Source organism: Phoenix dactylifera, chromosome 10, assembly GCF_051530095.1.
Source record: "Phoenix dactylifera cultivar Ajwa chromosome 10, Ajwa_hap1_PhDact_Kaust_v1.1, whole genome shotgun sequence".
Taxonomy (NCBI): domain Eukaryota; kingdom Viridiplantae; phylum Streptophyta; class Magnoliopsida; order Arecales; family Arecaceae; genus Phoenix; species Phoenix dactylifera.
In genome coordinates this window covers 26,613,706-26,622,839 of record NC_143199.1, presented here as the reverse complement: position 1 = coordinate 26,622,839, position 9,134 = coordinate 26,613,706, and positions in this window count along the sequence as shown.

Genomic DNA, 9,134 nt, shown 5'->3' with positions numbered 1-9,134 from the left:
GATGGTACGACTACCCTGCAAGGAGCGACACGCGTGAAAGCCTGATGCATGATGGCCGCCAACCTCGGTCGCACCGCGTCACGTGGTACCCACTTGTGTACCCGGTCCTTTCTCATGCTTTTTTTTTTTGGCCTTTTTTCGATTAATTACCATAAATCATATGGTACGTGTTTAGATTAATCTTGTTCTCTATAATCTAAAACGGGTTCCTAGGTTTTCGCGGGGTTTGCCTTTTATGGGTTTCCCTTGGGCGGGCACAAGAATAAAAAAATATGGATCAGGTTCTTTATTTTGCCACGATTTTTTCAGTGCCCACCTTAAAAAATAAATTCAAAACTTAAACGGTCCTTCTACGAAGAGAGTTATCATTTCTATAATTAAAAAAATAAAAAAAATTGCGCATGGCATATCTTTTTTTTATTTTTATTTCTAAAATATATTTTTTATTGATATATCCTACGTAGCTAAGTAATATATATTGTTGCAGCTAGGGCTGGAAGTGGGCCGGGCCACACCCCTATCCAAGCTCGGCCCGAAATGATTTTCCGGGCTTCGGGCCGGGCCTAGGCCCGAATAGTTTTACAGAAACTCGGCCCGAGCCTGGCCCGAGCCCGGTCAATTAAATTTCATCCTTTGTGTAGATATTGCCTCTTCATGATGATAAAAAGAATTTTAATCCTTATACTATGCTAGACTAACACAACACCACCATCCAACTCCATAACCAAAATTCCAGACAAAGAGACCAGAGAGATCATAATTCTTTTCAGGGATCGAAAGCCCTCAGATCGCGGGGTGAGGATGGTCGAGTACGGTCGATGAGCCATTTCTATTTCGGGCTGGGTTGGAAGTGGGCTTGGGCTGGGACAGGCCCGAGCCGAGCCAATGAAATATCCGAGCCCGGCCCGAAATAGAAATTGGCTTAATCATTCAACCCGAGCCCGGCCCGAAATGCATTGAGCCTAGCCCATAGCCCGGCCCGCGGGCGGCTCGACTCGATGGGCTTTGGGCCGGCCCGAGCCCACTTCCAACCCTAGTTGCAGCTAAGGTTGGTCACTGCTCGAGGTTGGTTAAGGTTGGCCGATATCGAGATAATAATTAGGACGACCGAAAGCTGAGAAAGGACTTTAGGGTATTAAAGGTCTGTCGATGTCGATCCGAAAGGAGAGGTCGACTTGAAAAAAAAATCCGCTTGCCGAAAGGTTTTCAATAAGGGACCCTCTGATGCTTAAGTTAGCATGCAGAACTCTAAAACAACAGTGGAACAATGAGAGAGAATGAAAGTGGCAGAGGATTTGAGCGTGCTTATTTGAGAGGCCCCTAGTCCCCTCTATATATAGAATGGGATAAGAGTTCGTTACCTTAATCATTGGAAGACACATGCACGATAACAGCTGACGTCGTATGTTAACTGCATGGTAATAGCTCCTCAAGATATGCACACAGCAATAATTATGTCGATCGTGCATTTACGGCCGAGTTGGCATGACCGTGGCTGAGACCATAACTATAACTTCTTTAATGACCCTCAGCATTGCTCTGAGGTTGGCCCGGCCGAAATAACACCCCGGTCAATACCAAGGTCATTCGCCTCGAGCAAAATTGATGTTAAGGATTTTGGGACAATCGAAGTTTGAATGGCCAATATTCTTCCCATCATATATCAAATAAATTAGTCATTTAGCAAGCTAATACACATATTTAGATAAATTGATACATAGTTTCTAGAATATGATATTCACCAATATACAATATATGGCCAGGTGATACATACTTAGCAAATTAGTCATTTAGCAACCTAAGTATATATCTCCAAGAAATTTGATGTGCAGGTTCCAAAATATCATGTTCACCGATACATACTACATAGCTGGTGATACATACTCGCCGACTTCCTAATATATATTGTAAGCTTATTTAATACAAATCTAGTGTGATCCAATTCACATATTTAGGTAAATCGATACACAGTTTTCAGAATATACTTTTTACTAGTATATACTACATGGCCAGGTAATACGTACCAAGCAAATTAATCATCTAGCAAGTCAATACACACCTCTAGATAAACCATATATAGTTTTTAGAAGATGGTATTTATCAATATAGATACACAGTTTTCTAGCTTTGTCTAACATAATAAATTATATATATATATATATATATATATATATATATATATATTATTTCTTAAATTCAATCAACTCTTAGGTGCAAAGATCCTAAAAAAGAGAAAGATTTAGTGAAGAAAAAGGGACTCGAAAAATAGAAGAGAGACCTCACAGATAAGAAGAAAGAGAATAAATGGAGAGGCATGACGAGGAAGAAAAAGGATGGGGACGATCTCTTTTTATGGACAATCTCTTTTAGTGCATAAAAGATTTTTTTTTTTAAGTTATAAGATTGACGAACTCTATTGGTAGGAGTCCTACGTTTATTTAACTTTTGGATTTCCTCTTTAAGATGGGCGCTAGAGAAAACGTGATTCTATCATCCTATATGATTTTTGTTCTCTTTCCTTTCCCTACTTCTTATTAGAGATTTTTGCTGGTTATATATAAAAGTCGATAATTGGTTGAACGCTATCTACAATTTCACTAGCACTATCTATGATGTATCATCGTACCAATCTTTGATTTGGACGGATGAACCAAGCAATGAATAGATAAGTAATTAATAATAATAATTTTAAAATAATTACTATCATTGTTAAATAAAAAACAAAAAATAATAGTATATTTTTAAATCATTCAATTTTCAATTATAAATAAAAATATTTTGAGATGTTTGCTATGTGCATATAAAAAGTTTCACAAGCTCTTTTATATTAAGTTGGCAGTTTAATATGTAACACCTCTTATGCGTGACACTTATTTTCATAAGTTCCTGGAATTCGCTTTGGTCATGCGTCACAAAAAAATTTTCGTGCAAACAAACCAGTCTGCATAACATTACTTGAAAAGTATTGGTTAGAAAATTTAAATTGAAAATAAAACTATTTTATTTGAAAATAGTACAGATATATAATGATTACAATGCTAAATAATCTATTGTAATGAGTATTATTAATTGTTCTTTTGTTATTATATACAATATATACAATGGAGGTGGTCTCAAAGTATGAAAACGACCTCCATAACACTGTAACGGAGGTTGCTTTATAGCTTATTGCCGGCTTCCAATAACCGTTGAAGTCTGATGTGGAACTGTTGAGGTCTGATGTGGCGCCGGGCCCAATAAGAAAAGAAAAAGAGAAGTCATAGTGGCAGATGGCACGGTCTCGCTCGCCCGGCAGGTGAGTTGGATGTTTTGCGATGCTCATGGTAAACTTTGCCGTGCTATTTACGTTGCAACCAGGGGCGGCCCAATACATTTGGGGGCCTAAGGCGAACTCATTAGAAGAGGCCTTTTTTATTATTATTTAAATAATAAATTTTTTTTAATAAGTATAAAAATATTTTAAAATTTTTATTTAAAAATAATTCGTCTAGCTTTTTGAGAAGCAAAATTACTAATTAAACTTTTATACTCAAGATCCATTAAAATACTATTTTCAATCGATAATATAGCTAATCCATTTAATCTTTCTTGTGACATAGTTGATCGCAAATAAGATTTTATCAACTTTAATTTTGAAAAACTTCTTTCAGCAGAAGCAACTGTTACAGGTATTGTTAATAATATCCTATATGCAATGCATGCATTTGGAAAAGAATCTGTTTTTTTTATGAAACTTAAAATATCAATAGGAGTACTAGTTTCTGTTTGTAAAAATTCTTTTAAAATTTTTAACTCTGAAAACAGATCAATACTATCAATATCAGAATATTCACCATGCTTTAAAAAGTTTTCAAGATTAAGACAACACTTTTTCAAATCATCTTCATTCAAAGATTTTAACTTTCTAAAATTAAACAAAAAACCAAAAACATTTTCATATATGGTAAATTGTTCAAACCTATTTTGAATTGAAAAAATAGCTTGATCTACTATATATAAAAAGTAATCAATTCTAAAAGATTCTTCAGCTGATCTTGTTATCTCATCATCATTATTTTCATCAAAATATTTTTTTCTACGGATCATACGTTTTTCACGAAATATAGGTTCTATTTCCATTTCATTTGCAATTTCTTTATATGAATTCAAAGCATTCATGAATCCATTTTCCCTATAACTTTTTAAATAAGAAAGAAGACCTTTTAATTGATCTATAGCAACATCAATATGCATGTCTTCAGATTGTAAAATCTTACTAACTGAGTTAACAGCAAACAATATATCGTACCAAATATTCATGCCTAATAAAAATTCAAAATTTTCAATCTCATATGTAGCTAAACATGTGGCTTCACTCTTTGTTTTAGGATCTTCACTAGTTTCCGCTAATTGAACTAAGGCATCTCTTATTTTAGGAGCTTGGTTTTTAATTGCTTTGACACTTTCAATACGACTTTCCCAACGTGTTTGTGACAAGGGTTTAAGAGTTAATGTGGATATATTATTTTGTAAAATTTTCCATCGTTTTGTAGAAGAAGAAAATAAGGTATAAATTCGTTGTATCACTCCAAAAAAAGATATAGCCTTAGGACATGAGTTAGCAATATCACATAATACTAAATTTAAGTTATGACATCCACATGGTGTGTAAAACGCTCTAGAATTTATATCTAATAATCTTCTTTGTACACCTTGATGTTTTCCTTTCATATTAGATCCGTTGTCATACCCTTGTCCTCTTATATCATTAACCTCAAGTTTATGTTTTTCTATTACATTTATAAGTTCATTAAAAAGACCCTTTCCAGATGTATCATCTACTTCTAAAAATTCTAAAAAATATTCTTCTACTTTTACTGGACTTGTTGAAGTATCTACACATCTTAAAACTAGGGTCATTTGTTCCTGATGGCTTGCATCAGGAGTGCAATCAAGTATTACAGAAAAGTATTTTGCTTCTTTAATCTTTTTAATTATTATAGCTTTAATTTCAGATGCTAATATTTGAATCAATTCATTTTGAATATTATGACCTAAATAATGATTGTGAATTTCACCATGTTGAATGCGTCGAATATGTTCTTGCATTACTGGATCAAATTCTGAAATCGTTTCAATAAAACTTAGAAAATTTCCGTTATTGCTTTGATAGATCTTTTCATTCTTTCCTCGAAATGCTAAATTATTTTTTGCAAGATTTTTTACGACAGCAATAATTCTCAATAGAACTTTTTTCCAATGATCCTTCTCTTGGTTTATTTGTTCTTGAAGACTTTTATCAATTGTATTATTTTTTAGCAATCTCACTTCTAAATCAATCCATCTATTCATGCTAATGATATGTTCATTAGTTGTTTCATGACTTTTAAGCTTGATACCTAGATTTTTCCAATCCTCACTTCCTTCATTGACTAATTGACTCGTGCTAGGCTTTGAATTAAATAATTTACAACAAAAACAATATACTCTATCCAAATCTTTCGAATATACTAACCATCTTCTATCATATTTTTCACCATTAGGTAACTTACGAATGTAATATATCGTAGAGAAGTGTCTATTGTTTTCATCCTTAGGAAAATGAAAATCATAATCTCTAATTGGACCTCTTTCCACCATTAGATCTCTAAATTTTGTATCAATATTTTTCCATTGACCAGGATCATAAAAATTTGTAGAAATAGAACTAGTTCCACAATCTTTTTTCTTGTTTATCTTATCTCCATCTGATTCTTCATAGTGCTCTTCACTAGATAGTGTTTCACTAGCAATCTCATTTTTTAACTCTATTTCGGGTGTCTGTTCTGTTGCTAATTCCTGAGTTGAATTTGATGTGGTATTTTGTTTGTTTGTAACAACAAATCTATCTAGAGCTCCTTTTTGAGATTGAATGAGTTTATCGATTTTTCTTTTTTTTTTGAGTTTTTCATACCCACAGTCATATTTTCTATTAGACATTTTAATCTATAAATAATATTATCAAACTAAGAAATTAAAAAAACACCACAAATAAATCAAAATATAAAAAACTTGATTGTGTCAAGAAAAACAAACTCGGATCCGACAAGTAGTGCCGAACTTAATTGTGTCGAGAAGAGGCCGAATAGTGCCGAACTCAACGGCGAGAAGAGGCCGAACCGCCGAAGTCACAACCAACCTACATTTGGACCCAAAAAAAAATCAATTCTACTGTCTCTAACTCGACTAAATAAAAATTAATTGGATCAAAAGATTAATTAGTAAAGTAAACTAGCTTAGGAGCTAACAGAGGAGAGACGGTGGATTAGATTGTCTGATTCTCACCGGACACCGGGAATTGGGAATCCAATTTGGGATCAGCCGATCAGTGATTCAGACACAGAGACACTCAGTGAGACAGTGAGGACTGAGGATGGTGGATTTTGGTCCTTGGAGAGTTGGAGTGAGCCGAGCTGCCGAGTGCGGACTGCGGAGTGCCGAGGAGCGGAGGAAGCCGGAGCGGCGGAGCCCGGAGGTCGGAGCCGAGGACGGCGAGGAGAGCTGGAGTCTGGAGAGGACTCCTCTCAGAGGAGATCCGGCCGGCGGGCCGGCAGCTAGCCACTCGCCCGGTCTTCCGTCGGCCGAAGCCCGAAGGTTGGAACTTGGAGGACGGGAGGAGCTGACAGCCGAGGACGGCGACGTCGGGCGTCGGCCAGGGCCCAGGAGAGGAGATCCGGCCGGCGGTCCAAGAGCTGGAGAGGAGATCTGCCTTCTTGGAGCCGGAGGAGGAGGACCGAGCCACCGAGGACGGAGCCGGAGGAGGAGGGTTCTGCCTTCTTGGAGCCGGAGGCCCGGAGCCCGGAGGCCGGAGGTCGGAGGCTCGGAGCCTCGGAGGAGCCGAGGACGACGAGTCGACGAGGAGAGATGGAGCGGTGCTGCGAGCCTGCGAGTCTGCCGAGAACGGAGAACGGGAGATTGGGAATTTGGGATTTGGGAGAAGGTTCACTGGTTCACCTATAAAAAGAAAATCACCGGCGGCAGAGAACTGAGAAGGGGGGAGAGAAGGAGGGAAGAAATGCCCGTTGCTTGTCATTTGTCACCGTAGCCGTTGCCCAGCCACTCTGCCGTTGGGGAGACGCCGAAGGCCGAAGGAGATGCACTGTAGCTGCTGAACTGCCGTAGCCGTCGGCCGTCGCCCACTGCCCAGCGCCCAGCTACGACTGTCACTCTAGGTCTCTAGCTATCGGAGATCAGGAGATGGATGGGAAAGGCAGAACGGCTCAGGGGTGGGGATGTCATCATGTCAAGGAGTTCCAGGCTTCCAGAGTTCCAGCTCGGCTTAAATAAAAAAAAAAAAAACTATGCTGTGGGCTGTGGCGTGTGGGAAGTGGGGACCGTGGGGTGGGGGCGGGGGCCTTCCGTGGATTGGGGGCCTTAGGCGACCGCCTCAGTCGCCTAAGGCCCGAGCCGGCCCTGGTTGCAACGTAGGGCTTATGCAAAGAAACTAACGAGGACGTATACTATTTCCCGATCATGTATATAAAAATTGATGTATGACTAAACATACATCTATACGGATCCTCACATACTCTCTCTTTATTTAAGTTTCAGCATCCTCATTAGGTTAAAAATTCAGATACATTCAAATCTAATCACAAATACCATGATCGGCTTATGATCAACCTTTACAAATCTATGCTATAGTGTCTCTTAGTTTTTATGGACCCTATAACAGATCTGCTCTGATACCATGTATAAAAACCTAGAACCTCATCCAGAATGACCTGCCGAAAAATATTTTTTTTAATTTCTTGGTCCTATATATATAATTATCAAAGATTTATTGAGTGAATAACCGACGTGGGACTAAACATATATGCCTGCATGAATCCTCACAATTATATAAATTATTGGTTTTATCGCTCGCATGGGAAAAGAAAAAAAAAATATTTTGTCAAAATCGACGGGCTACTGCATGGCTCTAAGTTTTCCCATAAAATATCACTTCACAGTATGTTTTATTATATACATAGAATCCTATGATACGTAAATCATAATCGACGACGTAGATTTCAATTTATATCTTTTCAAATATCTTAGTAAAATGATATGTATGTATGTATGTTCAAATATTTGAAATGCACCATATATAATGTGAATCCCAGAACTCCAATTTGAGGAGGTTTGTGGTTCACTTTTGCTGCAAACCTTGACAAGAACAAAATTAGATCATACTTCTGTAGTTCGGCACATAAGCATCCAACGAAAGGTATATATCATCTCTCAATGTGTGGTTGGCATCTTATATAAGTTTCATCTAGAACATAGAACTTCAGTTTTCCTTCTTTTTTTTAAAGGTAAAAGGAGGCAAAGAAGCCACCCGTCCTTTATTGCTGAAACTATTTACAAAAGGAGATATTTACAAGTGGAATACATTGGCTCTCCTAAGAGGTGTACGTACCTCAAAAGAAGCCTCCTTCCTCCCTGCTTGTTGATTATTGCCAGATAACTTTAGGTTCATATACCATGATGGATACTAACACAGGCATAATTTTACATAGATTCAACTCAATTTCATTAGAAGATATAATATGTCACCATGCATGCACAAGAAAAGCTGCAGTGTTTTGGCCTCTCTGGGAATTTGTAGTCAAATAGACCAGCCTCACTTGGATGATACGTAAGTCATCCTCACAAAAACTTTACAGCGAATATGTCCTACTTATAAAATTGCGATATCACGTCCAGATTCTAAGAATTCTGGGAGTATGGCCATTGCTACTGTTTGTCATATAGTGGTCAAAAGATTCATAGTGGGAGTATGCATGCACTTCTTGGTAATCACATTAAGTTTCTTTTTCTTTCTTTTTCATTCCACTGCGGCTCAAGAGGAGAGGAAAGTATTTGCGTTACTTTTTGGTTACCAAAAGGATCATCAAAATGATGGCACACATGTACATAAAATTTTTAGAACAGGTACTACGCACCATATGTTTCTTAAGGAAAAAGCATAACCATAGGAAGGTGGAAAAAAGGCCCCTCTCTCGAATAATTTAAGGTCTATGAAGCCGGTATTAGTATAACGCTTTCAAAGTAATGGCAGAGTGCTACTGAACTCTTTTCTGGTTCGGCTTTACCTCTGTATTTTAAAAAATGATGTCCTATTTTTCCTCTTT